Source organism: Puma concolor, chromosome B4 (genome assembly GCF_028749965.1).
Source record: "Puma concolor isolate L17-30 chromosome B4, mPumCon1.1.hap2, whole genome shotgun sequence".
NCBI classification, from domain to species: domain Eukaryota; kingdom Metazoa; phylum Chordata; class Mammalia; order Carnivora; family Felidae; genus Puma; species Puma concolor.
In genome coordinates this window covers 56,159,550-56,181,002 of record NC_141673.1, presented here as the reverse complement: position 1 = coordinate 56,181,002, position 21,453 = coordinate 56,159,550, and the positions used below count along the sequence as shown (strand labels likewise).

The 21,453-nt window shown below is 37.1% G+C and overlaps 1 pseudogene; it reads right to left on the bottom strand.

Annotated features, from left to right (window-relative positions):
* Positions 1 to 1,929: 1,929 nt before the first annotated feature.
* On the bottom strand, positions 1,930 to 3,681 carry LOC112863787 (60 kDa heat shock protein, mitochondrial pseudogene; annotated as a pseudogene).
* Positions 3,682 to 21,453: the final 17,772 nt, after the last annotated feature.

Here is a 21,453-nt window from a genome sequence, read left to right as displayed (position 1 = left end):
TATATGCTGAGTGCAATGATCCAGTTGACATGTATGAGATTCAAATGCTGGTAAGAAAGTAGATATGGTGGTGAATGTCAATAGAAATTCTATGGAAATCCAGTGTTTTAGGAGATCATAGAATATCCTTATGGGAATAAAATAACCTCTCCTCCTGACTTCCTATCTCTATCTCCACAACACTTTACACTTTGCAAAAGATGTGCCTCCTCAAGCAATGGTTCTATAATAAGTTAATAATGACAATAACATTGACCAACAGTGTTCAAGCCTTTATTATTTGGCAAGGCCTGTGCCCTGTAAGACATGTTGAGTGGCTAAATGATTTGCCCTAGATCATTCAGCTTAGGAACACAAGTGTAGAATTTAAAGCAGCATCTACTAACTACAACGTTCAACTTAAACCACTGTCATACTGCCCATCTGACAATCTATACACCCGATCTTCAACATGCAACTACTGCTCAAGTATTCTCCATATCTTCATATAAGCTTTGTAATGTGGAATTTCCAATCATATCAACTCTTTGAGATAGCAACCCTCAAGATTCACATTTTCTATTAGATTGCAATAGGCTGTTTGACAATAAAGCAAAGAGAAGGAATCTGAGCTGAGATAGTTTTGTTTCTTTTATGTTTCTAGATCCATCCTTGTCCAGACTATACTTAGTCTGATTTTTTTTTTATCTTTGCAGTTATATGAGCCAAGAGTATTTTTTTTCCTTAAAATAATTTGAGTTGGACTTCTTACACTTTCACCAAAAGGGACCAGTGTAATCCAATTCCCTTTCTTATATTCTCATTACAGTTTCTTCAGATATGACATTTAGGAAACTAGTATTGAACATTTTTGCATGCTTTTTCTATTTTTTTAAACTGGAAGGTAAGGATTATGTCTTTTTCAGTTCTGGAGCATTGCTTTCCTTGATAATATGCTTTCTAAATACTTATTTTAGAAAAATTATTAATATACTAAAAATGAATAAAAATTGTGGCAGGAATTCTGGTGCTTCAATAATTGAGTTCTTCTAAGACTGATATACTATGTTTTAATTTTTCCACTGGCATAATAGAGATTAAATAGCCCTAAAGTGTTAATTAGAGTCTAATATTTTTAGCATATGCAGATTAATTATATTGAGGGTTGTACATATATGGCTTCTCCATTTCTGCATGAAAATTTATTTCTGTCTAAATATGGGGTAAAGGTTTTCATTTTTTACATTAGTAATCAGAGTGACATATTAATTGCTAAAATCAATTACCATTCACAGAAATAATTTCCCAGATTTTTAACCTACCAAAATATATTGTATTTCCATGTTATACACAATTTTAAGCAACAAGAATACCCTTTCCATTTACCAATAAAATTCACATTTATTGAGGAAATATTTATGGTTATGCCAAAAATAAAATATGATTTTCTTCACAAATCAAGTTAAAATTTTTTTAACTGGAAACAAATTTTTATTACCCAAGTATTGTCACATAATTGAATATTTCTCTACCTTGCACACAACTGTTATTCTCCACAGAAAGGCTGTTTCTTAACTTCTCATGTGATGGCAAGTGTTAAAATCCTGATTTTAACAGAAGATTTAAGTGTAGTAAAAATGCCTCAGCAATTTCAATTGAAAGGGGTACATTGGAACATGGCTTTTGCACTCAGTTATTAGGAATGTATAAATGTCTTTTTATTAAAAATGCAAAATAAATTATTTTTCAGCATGGAAGATGACAGCAGTAAACCATTATTGACTGTCAACTGAAATCAGTAACTCATGGCTATAGAGATTTTCTTCAACATCAGCCAGCCTTTTCTTCAGTCATTTTCTTCAATTGACTTCCCTGAAGTTATTGGTGAGGGGCACTGCCTTGAGCTTTCTCTTTTAGTTCACTAATAGCAGCAATGAACTACTCCAGGAATTAGAACATGCCACCTGCTATTCCACCCATTCCACCTACTCCAGGATCCTTCCCTTTGAGAATTTCTGTGACGACAATTTCTGCTATAGTTAACAGAGTGGCACTCCAGCAGCATCCACTAAAACAGTTTTTTCAACCACAGTTGGATCCATGATTCATTTTTCCATCATATTCACATCATCTCCAAACATGGTGTCATAACTAACTTCTGAAGAACGTTGAATAATTTTCTCAGTTATCAATGATCCTTCAACACCTATCTTCTTAGCAATGGTCATTGCAGGGATTTTGAGTGTTATTTTAGTAATTTCTATATTGATTTTTGATCTTCATTAGCTGGAGTTATTGACAGCCTCGGACTGGAGTGTACCAGAGGCTGGAATGTACCAGAGCGGAGAACAAAACCCTCCTAGAACTATGCCTTCTTCAACAGCAGCTCATAGCATTAAGGACATCTGTAACTTTCTTTTCATTCATTTCAACACCATCTGTCCCACCAACTTTCAGCATAGACACTCCATCTGAGAATTTTGCCAGATGGTCATTTCGTTTTTCCTTTTCATATATACTAGTTGTGATATCTAACTGCTTAATGATTTATTGAATACAGCTTTCAATTTGAGCCTTCCCACCTTTTCCTTTCACGAGCATAGCATCATCTTTGATAACAATGACTTCTCCAACTTTTCCTCAGTCCTGAGGCTTAATATCTTTAAGATTTAGTCAATCCTTCTCCAAACATAGTACTACCAGTAGCAGTAGCCATGTCTTTAATCTGGTTCTACTGTCACCCAAACCAAGAGCTTTGACCATTACACTCTGGAGACCAACTTTTAGCCTATTCAGAACTGATGTACTTAGACCTTCTCTATCAATATCTTTAGTGATTATGACCAAGGGCTTCTGGTGAGCATTGGCCATTTCAGACGCAGATACAATTTACTGGATTCTAGAAATGTTCTATTCACTCAACAGAACATAGGCATCTTCGAATTCACATTTCTGATCTTTTGATGTATTCATAAAGTATGGAGAAATATAACCTCATGCCTCCAATAATCTCTACTCCACCATTTAGTACTTTCTCATCCTTTAATCTGGTAACACCCTTTCTTCTAGCCTTCTTCATGCATCAGAAATGATGTTATCAATTTCTTTGTCTCCGTTTTCAGGAATCATTGGAACCTGAGCAATTTCTTCCGGGGTCATCACAAGTTTAGACTGCTTCTTAAATTCAGCAATTACCACATCAAGAGATAACGTCACACCTCTCTTTATTTACCCTAGATTGGCATCTTTGCTAACCTTCCAGAAGCTTTCCTTGGCAACCCAGCGTGTCAGTACACCAGCTGTAGTCATGCCAGCCCCAGCCTCTTCATTTGCATTACTGGCAACATCTCAAACAAGTTTAGCACCAATATTTTTTATATTTAGCCTTTAAGTCAATGGATTTTGCGATGGTCACACCATCTTTTGCTGTTTGGGGACTTCCCCAGCTCTCTTCAATAATAGCTCATTATTTTACCTTTGGCTCACAGAAACAGCTGTAGCATGGGATAAAAGGTATACACTTTGAAGCATTATGAGTCGGGAATCTGCACCAAATTTTACATCCTTAGAATAAGCTGGAGTGAGATAAGGAGCTAGTGCCCTGGACTCTTGCCTTATCTGGCAAAGGTCTGCAGGTAATCAAAGTATTTCCGTGGTGTGCGGGCTGAGCTCAGGCCCTTTGTGGAGAGGGAAAAACTGCATTTTTTTGCTTTGTTATTCATTTAATCCTGAGCTATCCTGATTTAAATTTGAACACACTTAAAGAGAAGGCTGAGATGAGTAAAATTCATCTCCTATTTATATTATAAACATTATTTCATGCCCTTAGAGTAGATCCATTTGAACACAATTTTCTATGGAGTAAAATAGGGTCAACGTTTACAGTTGCAAATTAAGAACTGATGAAGCCTATAGATAAAATGTGCAAGTTATACTTTAGGCATTATTCCTGACTTATCAAGATGTCAGTAATTTATCTATCCTCACTTTTCTGAGAACTGAATTGAAACTGACTTAATTTAAAAAATAGAGCAAAAAGCCTTCTGTGCACTCAACACTTGAGATATAAACTCACCCAAATAATATTCATTAAATTCACTAATCAGGAGATACTCTGACCTTAACTCAGACTACTGCTTTTTAGTGTATGAACAGTGTCCTTGTTTAAAAACCTTAAGAAACCCTCTGTATTTTATTTCAAACAATATATTGTTATTAATAATTAATTTTGCTTTAATAAGTTTTTCCCATGGCAGAAAAGCATGCAATGCTTAACAATTTTAAGATGGCTTTATCTACCTTGTGTTATAGTAAAAGCTAGTTTCCTAATTAACTATTGTGTAAATGTTTCATATTTTTCTAATACCTATCTAACCAATGACGTTAAAACTTGTTTCCTAAAGTCCAAAGTGTCAATGTTTAATAAATGTGTTAATAAAGGTATGTATATGTACATGTAGGTGTAAATTATATATATATATACATATATATATATACACACACATATATATATACACACACACATATTTTAAACATCAAAGAAATTTTTCCATAATTTAAATTTTCTTTTTCCCAACTCAAATGTAAGCATAAGAGAAAGATAGGAGTTGTGGTTTTTTGTTTGTTTTGTTTTTTTGTTTTTTTTCACTGCTGCCTCCCCAGTGCTTACAGCCATAACTTCTACACAAAAGTTTGGTCAGAATCTATGTTACAGTGTATGAATAAAATGTTACCCACTAAAGATCATGCAATCTCTGCCAATGTAAGCGAGCAAACAAAAAAATACTTGGCTGAGAAATGTTCGTTGCTCATTTATAGCCTTTTACTCTATGAAGTTGGTTTTTGCTGTGGAATGTCAGCAGGGGGGTTAAAAATCCATGCTTATCTCTTCATTCAGCTCTGGGCTAGAGGAACCCTCAGCTTTTGTAGCAATTAGCCAACAACAGGGGCAATTTGTCCAGATGCTACATGAGACCGCTGGGGAGCTGGCAGATGTGGAGAGTGAGGTAGGTCCATAGACAAGGAGGCCCTGCAGATGAACTACCTCTAGGTGAAGCCACAGAAGGAAGCTATAAGGAGGTTGAAGGCCCTGGGCTTCTCAGGGAATCTTGTAATCCTGGTCTCTTTCTCTTGGGGAGGCGGGGGAGGGGAGGACTTGGCTGCCAATTTCCTCCTGAGTCAGAACTTTGATGAGGAGTGATGCTGGGAAGCCAGACTGCCCACTGATCAAGTGGATCTCCAACTCCACCAAAAAGTGTTGTGTGTGTGTGTGTGTGTGTGTGTGTGTGTGTGTGTGTGTGTGTTTATTTAAGAAGTGAAAGGAAATAAACTTTAAAACAAAGTTAAAAGTTAAAGTGGCCCCCATTCCCACCTTGGCCTGAGAAGATCCAGGCCAGACAGCTGTCCCTCATCTCTTGCCCCAGCCCAGCCACCTCAAGAAGCTGGCAGAACCAAAGGCGACAGATAGGCTCCTCTTGTCCTGTGTCCCTCCTCCCTGCAGCCAGATGGAGAAATGGGTGTTTGCTCCCTCTGCCCCCAAAGAGCAGCTGACACTTCCCTGCCCCTCTTTCAGGGTGAAGGAAAGCTGGAGAGGCCTAGACTTTGATCTTCCATTACAGTGAACCAAATCTTTTCTTCTGGGGTGAGCATTTGGAGGCCCAAGGTCCCCACCACAGTCAGGCCTTGACCTCCAGCTTGCAGCTGGAGAAGGAGGTCTGGTTTGTCCTGCCTGAGGAAGGGATAAGATCAGAGCCACTCTGGATGTTGAGGGTTGAGGCCACCTTCTACCCCAGACTAGAACTGTCTCTAAGGTTTTGAAGTGACTAAAACTTGACAAGCCAGAAAAAAAAAAGAAAGAAAGAAAGAAAGAAAGAAAAGAAAGAAAAGAAAGAAAGAAAAGGGAAGGAAGGAAAGAAAAAGAAAGAAAGAAAGAGAAAGAAAGAAAGAAAGAAAGAAAGAAAGAAAGAAAGAAAGAAAGAAAGAAAGAAAGAAAGAAAAAGTGAAGGAGTCACCGCCCCCAGGTAAGATGCTGATGAGCGGATCCAGAAAGAGAGAATAATGCCCTGCAGCTGCTCTTCAAGGAAAAGGCTCCCATAACAGGCAATGGTGGTCTCGTGGGTCAAATTTTGGACACTTTACAGCTGCTGTGGAGAACAAATGGCCCCGAAGACGTTCAGTTGGGAGGATGCTAGTATTGCTACAGCTTTCGACCTCAGCAGGTGTCAAGTTGTCGCCCCAGGGCTGCACCCTGAAGCCCCTACCCTCTTCCAATCCCCCTCTGAGCTCTGAGAGGACCGCAGCTTTGCACTCCGGGCATGCGCAGTTCACCTCCTGGTTTGGCGTCAGGTGCTGCCTTTCCTGAAGGGGGCGTGGGCCTTGCTGGGCCTCTGGGGCGAGGAGCTGCTGCACTGTGAGTGTGATTGTGGGATTCTGTGTGGAGAGGTTGGGGGGGGGAAGGCGGGGGGGTGGTGGTTAGGTGTCGGGAGGATTGGTGTTTGCGGGATAGGTCGCGTGAGCCAGACTCCTTACAAATGAGCCTGGAAGGTAGGGACTCTGGAGCTAGGGGGCAAGCTGGCATTTCTGGGCCCAGGATTCTCCTCCGGATCCTGTAGAAATCCCGGCGTCCCCGGAGCTTCCTCTGGGAAGAGTGTTCAGGCTGTAGAGACTGGGGCTGGATTCTGCCGTTTTACGAGCTGCCTGCGAGGCTCAGTGGGTCCCATCCTAAGCTTTCTGTGTGGGTCCATAGTGCTTGGCCTCAACCTGCCGCTCACACCGCTCACCCTGCGGGCTCCGACTGCGCCCTGTTTGCCTGCCTGGAAACTCCATCCACTGGCACCAGGCCTGGCCTTTGGCCCAGAGGATTAATTCAAACTACAGAAAATGGCATTCGAAACTTAAAAAATAAATTAAATAAATTAATTAATTCTCATCTCTGGAAACAAATGAGTTAGAATTAAAAAGCCTTTTAGATGTTCATAGTTCAAAGGTTCATTCTGACTCTTAATTAAAAGGCGGATGGAGCTTGAAGAAAGAAAACAGGAAGGTTAGTGAAGGAAAGCAAAGGAGCGGGACTGCTAGGGGGAGAAAAAAGTTTTCTTTTGCTTTGATCAATAACCTGTGGTCTGGATCCAGTTTTATGGTATGGCACTAGGTAGGGAAGAAATTATTGCAGTTTTCATCATCAAATCATAGATATGCTATGGCACACGGGAGGTTTGGTTATGCAGCCTTCACTGGGTTTTCCAAACAAATCTACAAATTTGGAAACACCGGCTGGTTCTCCCACTGCATTGACTAATTAAACAGCCACTCCCAGAGACATACTTTCAAACTTTTGAAAAGAAATTGCTCTTGTAGATTTTGGATACCATTGTGTCCTAGGAACCCCAGGAAACAAGAATAGAATCCAAATGACACTACATAGGATATAATAACTCAGGAGCGTACATGCAGCAAATCATTTTCACCAAGGAGATTGATTTTTATTACTTTACAAGGTGGGGGTGGGGTGGTCAGAGGGAGTAGGTAACTCATTAGAACCTGTAGCACATAGCTGTTACCTGGAATGGGTCTTGAGTCATTTCTTCTTTTTTTTTTTTTTTTTTGTTAAATGAAATAGTGACCACAGGGTGCTGGGATACTCTGGGCTGTCTAGGCCACAGGTATTTACATTACACATGTCTCCTGATATAATAAAAATACCTTATTTTATCTCCCACCATCCCTTTAACATCTGTGTGGTGTGAGTCACTTGATGTTGCCCATGTGACAATTCAAGCAAGTGTGTGACTTTGATGGGTATAAAAATGTGTCATTCGTATCTCTTACTGTGGCAAACAGCTTTGTTTTCTGATGGTCGCCAGCTGTAGCCCTTTTGAATCCACCACTGATTTCCATAGGCTGCTCATAGCCAATGGCTGCATCCAACAGATATCCTATCTTTACGCAAGGTATAGGACTCCCCTAATAGGCAACTTTGACTCTAAGATGGTTCATCTGTCTGGAAAAAACTTTCTTAGAGATGTTCTGCAGGCTGAGACACTTTCCACCCTGGCTCCTTCAGGGAGACAGGCATAACACCTTGCTTTCAAGTCTGAAGGCTCTCCCGGCCCTCTCTGGCCCCAGCTCTTTTTCTTCATAGAGATTTGTCCAAATATGTATGTACAAGCTTAGTGTCTACTTCCTTGAGTCCCCAAACAATGTCTTTCCTAAAAATCACAAACATAATCTCAATTAAGAAATTGGAATTTTAAGGGGTACCTGGGTGGCTTAGGTCATGATCACATGGTTTGTGAGTCAGAGCTCCGTGTTGGGCTTGCTATCAGTGCCAAGCCCACTTCAGATCCATGGTCTCTCTCTCTCTGCCCCTACCCCACTAGCACTCTCTCCCTCAAAGATAAATAAAACATTAGAAAAATATATTTTTTTTTTTAGAAATTGGAATTTTGAGTACAAATTATTAGTCCAAACTCTGGACTCGTTTTATTAAAAAAATTTTTTTGCAATGTTTATTTATTTTTGAGAGACAGACAGAATGTGAGTGGGGGAGGGGAGAGAGAGAGAGGGAGACACAGAATCTGAAGCAGGATCCAGGCTCTGAGTTGTCAGCACAGAGCCCTACCCAGGGCTTGAACTCACAAACCATGAAATCATGACCTGAGCCAAAGTCAGCCACTTAACCGACTGAGCCACAGAAGTGTCCCTGAACTTGTTTTAATGGCAAACCTCTCAACTAGCTCAAGCCTGCTGTCAATGGAGCCTTACTTGGAATGTTGTCTCTTTCTCTCCATTGTGCTTCTTCTCTTCCTCCTTCTCCTGTTCTCTAATCTTATTAGCCAGTTTCTGTTTAGGGGATGTGGAAAAGAAGTTTAAGAGAATAGGAAAGGAGCAGGAAAAGATTTTCCCCTGGAAGCTAGTTCTCACTGTCTGGGACTGACAGATATTTAAGCTGACTGAGTTAAGGAGTTTTTCCTCCAGACATTCCTTACAGGCTCCTTTGTCTACAATTTCTATGACCTAGGCAGATGTTTATCCCCTGTCTTTTGAAATCTGCCATCATCCCAGCTCCTTTCTGTTGGAATTTGCCCAACCTTTGGTAGACACACACTGTGATAATGTGATTTATACTAAGAAATGCATATTTGGTCTTTGTTCCCATTTCTGGCATAGTGCTCCTAAAACCATTCTAATTCCCTAAGTGATAAGAGCAATGAAGATGTCTCAATATTCGTAACAAACTTCTTTCAACTACATCTTAGTTTATGTTAATGAGAATTTGGAAGGCCCCTAAGAATACCAAGGGGGACCCTAAGGATGGGGCTGGATGCCAGGGGAACCAACCATGTGATTAGAGGGTTGGAACTTTCAGTCCAAGGAGGGGAGGGGCTAGAGTTTGATTCAGTTGCCAGGGGTCAGTGATTAATTAATCATGTCCATGTAGCCAAGCCTCCACAAAAACCCCCAAATGATGAGGTTCAGATAGAGGGGTTGGTGAACACAAGGAGATGCAGGGGGAATGGTGCTCCCAGGAAGCAGGGAAGCTCTCTGCCCCTTATCACATACTTTCTCCTATGCATCTCTCCCATCTGGCTGTTCCCAAGTTATACTCTTTTATAATAAATTGGTAATCTAGTGAGTAAAATGTTTACCTCAGTTCTGTGAGTCACTCTGCAAATGAATCAAACCTGAGGAAGAGGTGGTGGGAACCTCCGATCTATACACTATTTCTCGTGTGGCTGAATCTGGTGTAGAGGAGATGCCGACCTGAGCTTTGTCCTGATGAATGTCAGAAATGCACTCCTCTCCTAATGCAGCCGTCTCTCTCAGGCTGGCACAGCCCACTTTAGCTTTTGCCGGCCTGAGTCAGGGAGAGGTTCGCTTTGTCTTCCTGTGCAGAGTTACAGGGGAATCCTTTGAACCATTCCTCTGAGTTGGAGGTAAAGAGGCAGCCAACTGGACTCTGGGAGAGTTCTTGTCAATAAATCTTTCTTCCCAGTCGCGGCCTATTTCTGTGTGCATTAAACTGAGGGGTCTAATAATTGTGGAAATAGTTCCTTTGAAAATTTCCAAGAAGTGATTCCCCCCATCTTCAAATTTAACATGTATCGTGTTTATATTTCTTTATATGCACTTACAATAAATACACAATCATATTATTTGCAAATGATTTAAACTCACCTGGGGATAAAGGATAGGCAGGAGATTAGAGGCATGAGGTGGAGTTTCTTCTCTTATGTTCACAGAAAATTGCTAAAATTACTTAGCAATGTTTTGATGGGTAACCAGCCTTTCTAGATAAATGCATGGTGACAGATAAATACCTGAGTAAAATAGTTTTTTGGTAATTAGATTATTATATTCCCATTGCAATGAATATTTTACCCATGCTAGCTAATCATAATTAAAATTACACTTAATAATTTGGGAGTTTCACAAGCAGAGTATTTGGGGTTATTTGTATCCCAGTAGGTATTTGTATATTAATTAAGAAAAAAGGCAAAATGAGAGGAAAATAAAGTTGATTTAAAGGAAAGGATAATTAAGTAAGATGGGGAGAATGGTTGCAGATTATTAATAATAACATGGGAATTCCTGTATCTCAAGGAGTAATACTTTTGCTTTTGAATAAAACTGCTAAGTAAGTTTTTGACAGTTTTAATTATCTCTTGTGATGCTATCATTTAAGCCTTATAAATCATATCATATGTGGATATTTAATAGCCTAAGAATTCTGGAGTATATAACCCTCATCACTTCTCTAATGAATTGTTTTATATCAAAGAAAAAATTGAAATGTGTTATGCGATATTTCCCAAGCTACATTTATATGTAAAAGTTGTGTTCTGAACATGGTGAGAACCTTCCAATTATTGTTTGAAAATCCTCTGTACTTTCAGGTTGCATATTCTAGAAGCACTGTGCAGCATGCATATATGTATGATACAGTGAACTCAGCACAAGACTTTTCTTGGAAAACATTTCAGTTTTTTCTTACTGTACTTGAGAGACTGGACAAATATTTTTCCAGTGTGTAGCTCCATCATGCCACTGAACCTGGTCTTGGCCTTCACTGAAGTTAAACTCAGTTTTTCGTAGTCCTCATAATCCAACTGGTATAGGTTATTGACTTGACTTAGTAACGTTTACTCTCAGTCTCTAAGGCTCCTCTCCAAACATGTATCTTTTACACTGATTAATTGTACAAATTCTTACTCAACACTTTTTATGTTCTTGCTCTGGGTAAACAAGGGTCAATGTAACAACTCTTTTCCTAGAGGAGCATTTGTCTCATCACTAAGAGGAATGTCCAATACATCATTAATTATAATAAAGTATGATAAACATTCTACCGGGGAGGGCACCAACCCTTAGAGGAGTACATGAGAGGAGTGAGGATTCTCTCCTGTTGTTATATCTGAACAACATATATGCCAAGTATATATGGTAATAGTACTTACCATAATTTGTTATATACAGGTAATATATCTGAGGGGAAATTGCCATCTGAGGACAATTTCCCCTCAGAAATACTACCTGTATATAACAAATTTTGTTTCATAGGTACATATGTTGATTTGTAAGCTTGTTTGTCCTTAAGAAAACTCAAAAATTATTTGATCTATAGTATACCTTCAGTAGAATGAAAATAATGTAGTATGGTCTCAATAGCACCCATTAGTAGAAAGAAAGTAAAGTTGACTGATTAAAATACATATAACATGTTTATCTTAAATGATAGCAAGTAAAATATAAAAAGGCCTAAAGGCAGAAGGATGGTTGGGGAATATAATTTAAAAAATAAACACATTGGACACCTGGCTGACTCAGTCAGTGGACCATGTGATTCTTGATTTTGGGGTTATTAATCTGAGCCCCATGTTGAGTGTAGAGATTACTTAAAAAATAAAATCTTAAAGAAATAAAAAATAAAAATAATAAGCAAACACATAAAGAGGTAGTATGGGATAGTGTGTAAATATTCAGGCTCTGGAGATATTCTATAGCTTCAAATCCTATCGCTATAACTTACCAGCTTTTTAACTTTAGGGAAGTATCCTTTTTTAATTTTATTTTTTAAGTTTATTTATTTTGAGAGAGAGAGAGAGAGAGAGACAGAGAGACAGAGAGAGAGAGAGAATGAGAGAGAATATTCCAAGCAGGCTCTGCACTGTTGGCACAGAGCCCTATGAAGGGTTTGAATCCACGAAATGCGAGATCATTACCTGAACCGAAATCAAGAGTTGATAGCTTAACCAACTGAGCCACTCAGGTGCCCCAAGAGAAGTACTTTATATCCCAGTCCTTTTGGTTCTTGTTCTGTGAAATGGAGATGATAATAGGTTGAACCACATGAAATTGTTAGGTTTGGCTATTTTCTATAGCTTTATTGAAGTATAATTGATTTACAATAAACTGCATACATTTAAAGTGTACAACCTGATGAGTTTCCTAAGTAAATAAATACATGTAAGAAATGATTGCCATAATCAAGATATAAACTGAATACTCACTTCAAAGAGTTTTCTTGTGCCCCTTAAAAATCCATGTCTTCTTACCTCCCATCTCTAGGAAAGCACTGATTTGCTCTCTGTCTTTACAGTTCAGTTTGTCTTTTCAAGATTTTTTTTTTAATGAATGGAATCTATGCAGTATGTACCCTTTTAGTCCAACCTTCATTTCAGCATAATTATTTTTAGAGTCATTCATGTTTTTGAGGGTATCAAAAATAATTGCTGACTAGTATTTTATTGTATAGATATTCCATAATTTGTTTATTCATTCAACTCTTGGCAGACATTTGGATTGTCTTCTGTTTTAGGTGATTATATATAGTTGTTTTAAACCTTTGCATACAGAAAACAATAGAGAAAAATAAATAGTTGTTTCTTTGAAATGACCAATAAAATTAGGAAAGAGAGAAGACACAAATCTCCAGCATAAGGAACGACAGAGGTGACATTACTCCAGACCCTACATACATAATAAGAATAATAAGAGAATTATTAACACCCATCTACTAAGACACCTGCTTAATTAAATACAGTGGCAAAATTCCTTGAAAGACAAAAATTACCAAAGCTCACTCAACCAAAAAAATAGATATATGAGTAGCCATATATCTGTTAAAGAAATTGCTTTCACAACAACCACAAAAACAGAACCTTCCATAAAAAGAAATTTACCCCTAGATGGTTGATAAATAATAACCATACTACATAAACACTTCTAGAAAACTGAGAAGGAAAGAATACCGTGCAGTGTATTTTATGAGACTAGTATTACCCTGAAACCCTAACTAAATGAAGACATTACAAGAAAGAAGCCTGTGTAAGAACAAAATCTCCTATGGACCTAGACACAAAAGTTTTTAACAAAAAACCATCCAATCCAGTGATATATTAAAAGATTAATGACAGTTGGGGATTATCCTGGTAATACAATAATTAGCTCCATATTAAAAATCAATCAGTGTAATTCACTGTGGCCACAGACTAAATAAAAAACATTATAATTGCCTTGGTAGAATGATTAAAAGCATTTGGCAAAACTTACCCTCCTTTCAGGATAAAAAACTCTCACCCTGATAAAAGATGTTTATGTAAAACTCACAACTAACTCATACTGGTAAAAGACCGCATGTGTTGACTTTGAGAGTGAGGCATGGATATCTATTCTAACCACATCTATTCAACATTTTACTGAAGGTCTTAGACCATATGATACATTAAAAAAAAAAAAAATGAGAGAAATACATATTAGAAAAGAAGGATTAAAACATTTTATTTGCAGGCAACCTGATTTTCTAAATACTAAATCTATAAAAAGGGCGCCATTTGACAGTTTTAGACTCCCAAAGAGCAATTCTCTTGTTTTATCTTAATAATAATAGAATATAATTAAAAGATTATGGTGACTAATTGACGTTTGAATATGTTAATATACATATGGCATTTATCATTGTGTCTGTTTCAGAGGAAGTTATCTACAGCTGTTACCTAATGCTTTTTAAAATGCATAACATTGTCTTATTATCAGCAAAACTTGGAAACAGCAATACAATGCAATTTAAAGTAAAAAAATAGAAATAATGAATAAGGACATCAATATCAGAAATGAAATATTCTAGCAGGTAAAGTGCTAACTTAAAAAAATGACCTCTGAGAGGAGTAAAAACTTTGGCTGTGAGTTGCCTAGCACTTAATACTAAAAAGTAAACACTCACTGTTATCACATGTTTATCAATATCCATACCATTTAAAAACATTTTTTAAAACAGATAAAGATGTTAATTAGAAGCACATTTTGTTACTGTGACCAAATAGAACATTTTAGGTTATCGTATTAAGGACACAGTGCAACTTAGTGACCACAACCCAAGCATTTTTTAATACTAAATAAAATGACAAAATTTTAAGTATATTACATGAAGCTTATAGGGTTTTTCCATTTTACAAAGTGAATCTCAGTAAGCTATTTCTACATTGAGTAATAATGTGTATGGACCAATAATGAGTGGTAATAATGTCAATAGTTATAATTCAGATAGTGCTACGTACCAGGCCCTGCTATATACCTTACATATATTAATTCATTTACTATTTATGATCATATCATGAGGTAGTTACTGTTATATTTTAAAGATAAACTGATGCACGGAGAGGTTGAGTGGTTTGGCTAAGGTCACACAATTTACAAATAGCAGAGAGAGAATTCAAACATGGGTTGTTTAGTTCCAAAGGCTGGAATCTATCTTTACTGCCTGACATTTTCTTCTTTTTCATGATTTAGTAACTGCCATAATAGTGCAATAGTGTTTTCACTGTTGATGCAATTGCATATGTCTAATATTTTCAGGTAGACTTTTTTGCTTATTCTGATCATGCTTGTTCTGATCATTCAGAATGGAAAAACCTGCTTCTCTGAGTTTTCTACCCTAAGTCGATGTAGGTAAAATTGATGAATCTGATGATTTGAGGGAAAGATAGTGTAATGTTTAAAATTTTTTTTAATGTTTTTTATTTATTTTTGAGAGAGAGAGAGAGAGAGAGCATGACGCGGGTGGTGGGGGGCAGGGGCAGGGCAGAGAGAGTGAGGGAGATACAGAATCTGAAGCTGGCTTCAGGCTCTGAGCAGTACACACAGAATCCTACATGGGCCCCGAACTTAAGAATGGCGAGATCATGACCTGAGCCGAAGTTGGCCGCTTAACCAACTGAGTCACTGACATGCCCCAAGATAGTGTAATGTTAAGCACACAGGATCTTGAGCTAGACTTTCTAACTATATGTTCTTATTCAACTACTTACTCACTCAGTAACATTATATGAAACACACAACCTCTGAAAACTTTATTTTTTTCATTTGTAATTTTTGAAATAATAGTAACTATTCCATAAGATTTACATGAATTTAAATGAATTTACATGAATTTACAAAACACAATTAAGACAATTAGGTACATGTTAGTTGAAGTGGGTAGAGGGAAAGGGTGGCTGCTTAACTTTACTGGAGGTAAATAAATAGAAAAAGAACTATAAAAATAATTTCTCCTCTCTTATATTATTTCCCTCGGAATTAAGTAGGTTTTTTTTTTACATTCTTGTTTAGGGTAAGAATTATTTTAAAATACTAATATTTTGTTTTTCAGTTTTCCATTGCCAAATGATTCCTAAAATATATGCAATAGGGCATTTTTATGTAGGATAATCCATTTTATCAATGTGTTGTAATTCCTATACATTGGAAACCATTGAAAAACAGCAATTACTCCTGAATAGCAATTAACACGCTTTATTGTATTTTACCTGTTGTAGGGAAGTCACCTTAACTAGAACAATTGTTACAAACAAATTCCATGAGATATAACCTACAGAATTATACATGTGAAGAATTGGGAACCGTGTCTGGAACATAACTAAGTGTTGTGCGAGGAATAGTTTGTGGTAGTAGTAGCAGAATAGCAGTAGGGACAGTTTTTCCATTAGACTGCAGGGGGCATTCGAGACTAGAACAATGTGATTTACCCTGGAGTCTACAGGATCTAGTAGTTCCTTAAAAAGGTTGGTTAAATGAGTGGATACGATATCTAATGAATGGACAAGAAATATTTAAATACATAAAAAATGGTAGACCACCATTTTTCCATATCTCCTTCTGTGGAATATGCCAATTTTAAGAAAAACACAAATATGGTCAGGTTCAGTTTTCAACCTAATCTTCAAGAACATGATCATTTTTATGTCAAAAAAACCGGAAGCAGTACAGATAATAGCATCCATGTCCATATATTCTGAGAGGTTATGGAAAATACAAAATAACTCAATATTGTCTTCTTTTTTTTTTTTTTTTAATTTTTTTTTTCAACGTTTTATTTTATTTTTTGGGACAGAGAGAGACAGAGCATGAACGGGGGAGGCGCAGAGAGAGAGGGAGACACAGAATCGGAAACAGGCTCCAGGCTCTGAGCCATCAGCCCAGAGCCTGATGCGGGGCTCGAACTCACGGACCGCGAGATCGTGACCTGGCTGAAGTCGGACGCTTAACCGACTGCGCCACCCAGGCGCCCCTCAATATTGTCTTCTTAAAAGCTCAGAACTGGGAAAAGCTGTGAAAGTTCCCAAAACTACAATAGATATCAATTCTGATTCATCCTGTTTGTGATATAGGTACCCAAAACAAGGAAATGAACATTATTTTTTTTTAAAGATTCATATCTATTCTGGTTATTAATTTATTTTAGAAGTGGTCCTTAATATTTTTTCTATGAAACTGATATCACATGACTATCATGTAACTAAAATTCTCATTGATATGTGACTACTTCAGAATATATGTGGTGGCTGCCTTTGGATTTTCTCAGAATCTACATGATGAAATATGTGCTACATCTTTCCCCTTTGTGGTTTTGCATAAATTAGTCAAGGAATAAAGAATATTTTAGTAATATGCTTTTCAAGTGATGTGTATACTAAAACATTCTAATAAGTTATAAAAAGCAGATTGAACTAGTTCTTGTGAGGTACCATTGAGGATCACTCTGATTAAAAAGTACTTTATCTACTGTTGTGTTTATATTATCAATGACAGAGCAACCAAACATTTGATGAAATGTAACCTGAAACCTCTTCAATGGTTTCTTTTGTAACACTCATGTCCAAATACTCTTGTAAAATTCTTATAAGGGCAGTAAAATCTGGAAGGCCATTGTCAATGACTAAAAGTTCACAGAGGTAGTAATTTATTACATTGCTGAGTTAATCATAATGGGCACCTAGTGTTCATCTTTGGAGAAAACCTCTTTAAGGGTCAAAACATGGTCAGTTAATGGACTTTGTATAAGGACAAATCAATGAATAACTGTCTCTCAATATTTACAGATGGTTACAAAATCGTGGTTAAGTAGGAATCACAAATTCTATAATAAAAATCTCTCTACTAGTTTTTAATAGGGACAAAGAGGCCAAAATAGACACAGTGAAGAGCCTAACAATTTTAAGTATTTAGTCTATAAATTAAAGGAAGTATTTTCTTTGCTAATGTAGTACATACAGTTTTAGAAAGTTAATCAATATTGTGTAGAGTCACTCAAGATAAGGCACTTAGGAAGGCAGATTCAAGGATATGGAGACGTAAATTCTTAAAATAGTATGTGCTTACATGACCTAAATATGCTTTTTAAATTTTTTTTTTCCAACGTTTTTATTTATTTTTGGGACAGAGAGAGACAGAGCATGAACGGGGGAGGGGCAGAGAGAGAGGGAGACACAGAATCGGAAACAGGCTCCAGGCTCCGAGCCATCAGCCCAGAGCCTGACGCGGGGCTCGAACTCACGGACCGCGAGATCGTGATCTGGCTGAAGTCGGACGCTTAACCGACTGCGCCACCCAGGCGCCCCCTAAATATGCTTTTTAAAAATATAATTAAAAATAGGTAAACAACAATGATAAAACAATTGATTATTCATTGCATGCTTGGAATTGTGTCATATTTAGATAGGCATCATTTTATCTAATCCTGATGAATTTCATTCATTAATTACTGTTTTTTAATTAGCAACCATTTAAATGTTTGATGAACTAGAAGCTGGGACTTTTGAAAAAGAAGAGAAATAGCATGTGAAAAGATTGGGGACGTATATTATCGAAAGGATTTTCACATTGACCCTAAGTGCCAGAGGAAGTCCTTGGAGTGTTTTAAGAAGTTATATCATCTGATTTATGTTTTGAGATGATTACTCGGGCTATTGTGCTGAGTACTGAGACCTTCATTAATCCAGATCAGGAATAATGGTGGCTTGCAACAGGCAAATAGCAGTGGATATGGTGAGAAGGGATGGATGTTTTATTTTTCTAAAACAAAGGCAAAAGGATGTATAGAAACAGCACATGTAAGCTGTAAGAGAGACTGGAGTTGAGCATGTTGCTAAGGTTTTTGTTTGACAGGGTTTTTGTTAACTGAGAAGGGAAAAGTTGTGCAAAAAGCAGGTTAAAAGATGAAGAAGAATAGTTGTGTTCAAGGCATGTTGAGTTTCTGTCAGGTAGGAAATTGAATAAGTTTGGAAATATCTAGTGGGTAATTGGACAGATTAATCTGCTCAGAACTCAGAGGGGAGTCTGACTAGAGGTATAAATTTGAAATGTGCAAAAATAGACATAAAGATAGCACATAGATAAGGACATGTGACTGATGGAGCTCATCAAATAAGAGGTTATAAAGGTAAAAGAGAAGAAGTTAAGAGGCAGAACCCTGGGGAATTGCAATGTTAAGGAAATGTTAAGGAAATAAAGAGAATCTGTCAAAGGAGGCAAAGGAAAAGGCATTGCCATAGGCAGATAATCAGGGGAAAAATCAAATTGATAGCCATGTGAAGAACATGTTTCAAAAAGAAGAGAGTGATCAACTATTCAGTTAAATGGAATGCGAAATTTTGTGCCTACCTTTATCCAGAAATGATTTTAATCCTGTTCTCAAGTAATTACAGATCTCTTTGGGGAGTCAAAGGTGATACACAGTCTGGATTATGGTAGACCAATAATGAGAGTCAACCATTCACTAGAGAAAGTATATGACACATATGCTTGAAGGCACCCGATACTTAACAAGAGAGTGGAGGGTTATAGGCCAAATCTGGACAGGATAGAAGTCCAGTGAGATGAGATTAGCAATTCATGCCCCTTTGCCCTGTTTTTTTTTTTTTTTTTTTTTTTTTGGTCAAAATTTTTAAGGAAAATGAGTAGGCTAAGAAGCCAAGCTGAAGTTTTAACTTTGTTGGGCCATGGCAGCAGAAATTGGTGTTAGGAACACAAGAGGGCACCCCAGTGAAGCCATTTGCCGAAATAATATCAATTCCTGAAATTGGATTAAGTGATTGCAGACTAAATGTGCCCCTTAGTACAGGGCAAAGGCAAAGATAAGTTCCTCGGAGATTAATATGATGTACTGCGCGTCAAGGTACTTCTACAATTTTGATGAATATTCTGTGCTCCATAAAAAACTAACCAGCCAGTAGGAGAGAAAGAACATGATCAAAACCAAAGAAAACTACAGAAAATAGAAATAGATTCATAGAAGCTTTAAATAATGGAGTCATTAGACTCATATATAAGATACCCATATTTAGTATTTTAGAAATATTAAAAAAAGTTAAACATATGGCAGAAAACTAGGAATTTCACAGCTGAAACGTATAATAACCAAATTTAAAAACTTAATGGATGGGTTGAATAGTCTGTTACTTACAACCAAAGAGATAATAATGAACAGGAAGACAGAGAAAGAGGAAGGAGGGATAAGGACTCAAAAGAGACAGGCTGTATCTAGAGAATAGAGAGGAAAAGCAAATTCAACCCAAAAGAGCAGACAGAGGTAAGAGAAGAAATAGAAATTCATGAGAAAGAAAATACAATAACAAGAATAAAGATCAAATCCTAAGAATTTGGCAGGGGGTGGGGGAAGTTCTAGTAAAACTGATAAATCTAGCAAATTTTGTCAAGAAAATAAGAGAAAACTAATACCAAAAATGGACAAGGAACATCATTATGTATTATTATAAGAAAGAATATTAATAAATTTATGGAATTGCAGATTAAATAGATATTTTTTGGGGCAACTGGGTGGCTGAGTTGGTTAAGCATCCGACTTTGGCTCAGGTCATGATCTCAAAATTCGTGAGTTCAGGATCCACATCGGGCTCTCTACTGTCAGCACAGAGCTTGCTTTAGATCCTCTCTCCCTGCCCCCTTTGCAGCCCCCCCCCCCATTTTCTCTTTCTTTCTCTTTCTCTGCCCCTCCCCTGCTCACATGTACTCTCTCTCTCTCTCAAAAAAAAAAAAAAATAAATAAACATTAAAAAATGTTTTTTAAAATAAAAATGCAGCTATGTGCTGTTTTAAATAGATAAATTTGAAGAAATTACAGTTTATATAATCTTAAAGAACTAAAAACTCTGTGTAGTTCTATAAATAATAAAGGAATTGAATTTATAATATATATTTTTCAATCCTACCAAGTAAGATTTAGGCCCTGAAAGCTTCATTAATGAATTATACTAAGCACATAAGGAAAAATCAAGTCCAATCTCACAAAAACCTTTCCATATGCTTTTTTAAGGGAAAGTTCTATGAAGCCAGCCTAATTTTGACAATGAAAAGACAAGCATATTAAGAAAGAGAAACCCAGGTTAACTGATGAACATAGAATTACAAATTGTAAACAAAATATTAACCAAATTAAAGACCACACTCAAGTGAATTACAAATTGCACTCAAGATTGGTTTTATTCTAGGAATGCAATATTGTTTTTACGTTTAGATACCAATTACTGTAATTCACCAGATTAGCAGAATGAGAAAATTTACACAATTATTTCAATAATGGAAGAAAAAGGACAGTTAAAATACAAACTCAATTTTTGTTAAAATTTCTCAGCAAATTAAAAATACAAGAAAATTACATTAAGGTGTGAAATTTTATATAACAAATACTACATTAAAACTCCTACTAGAGGGGGCGCCTGGGTGGCTCAATAGGTTAGGCGTGTGCCTTTGGCTCAGATCATGATCTCATGGTTTATGAGTTCGAGCCCCACTTCAGGCTCTCTGCTGTTGGTGCAGAACCCGCTTCTCATCCTCTGTTGTCCTTTCTCTCTGCATTTCCCCCTCTTTCTCTTTCTCTCTCTCTCTCAAAAATAAATTAAAAACAACTTGAAAAAAAACAAAAACAAAAACTCCTACTAGATTGTGAAACGTTGAAAGGTTTCTCCTTGTTGGGGCACTTGGGTGGCTTAGTCGGTTAAGCGTCCAACTTTAGTTCAGGTCATGAGCTCATAGTTCAGGAGTTCGAGCCCTATATCAGGCTTGCTGCTGTCAGCCTGTCAGTGCAGAGCCTCATTCTGATCCTCTGTCCCCCTCTCTCTGGCCCTCCTCCACTTGGGCTCTCTCAAAAATAAATATTAAAAAAAATGATTTCTCTTTTCG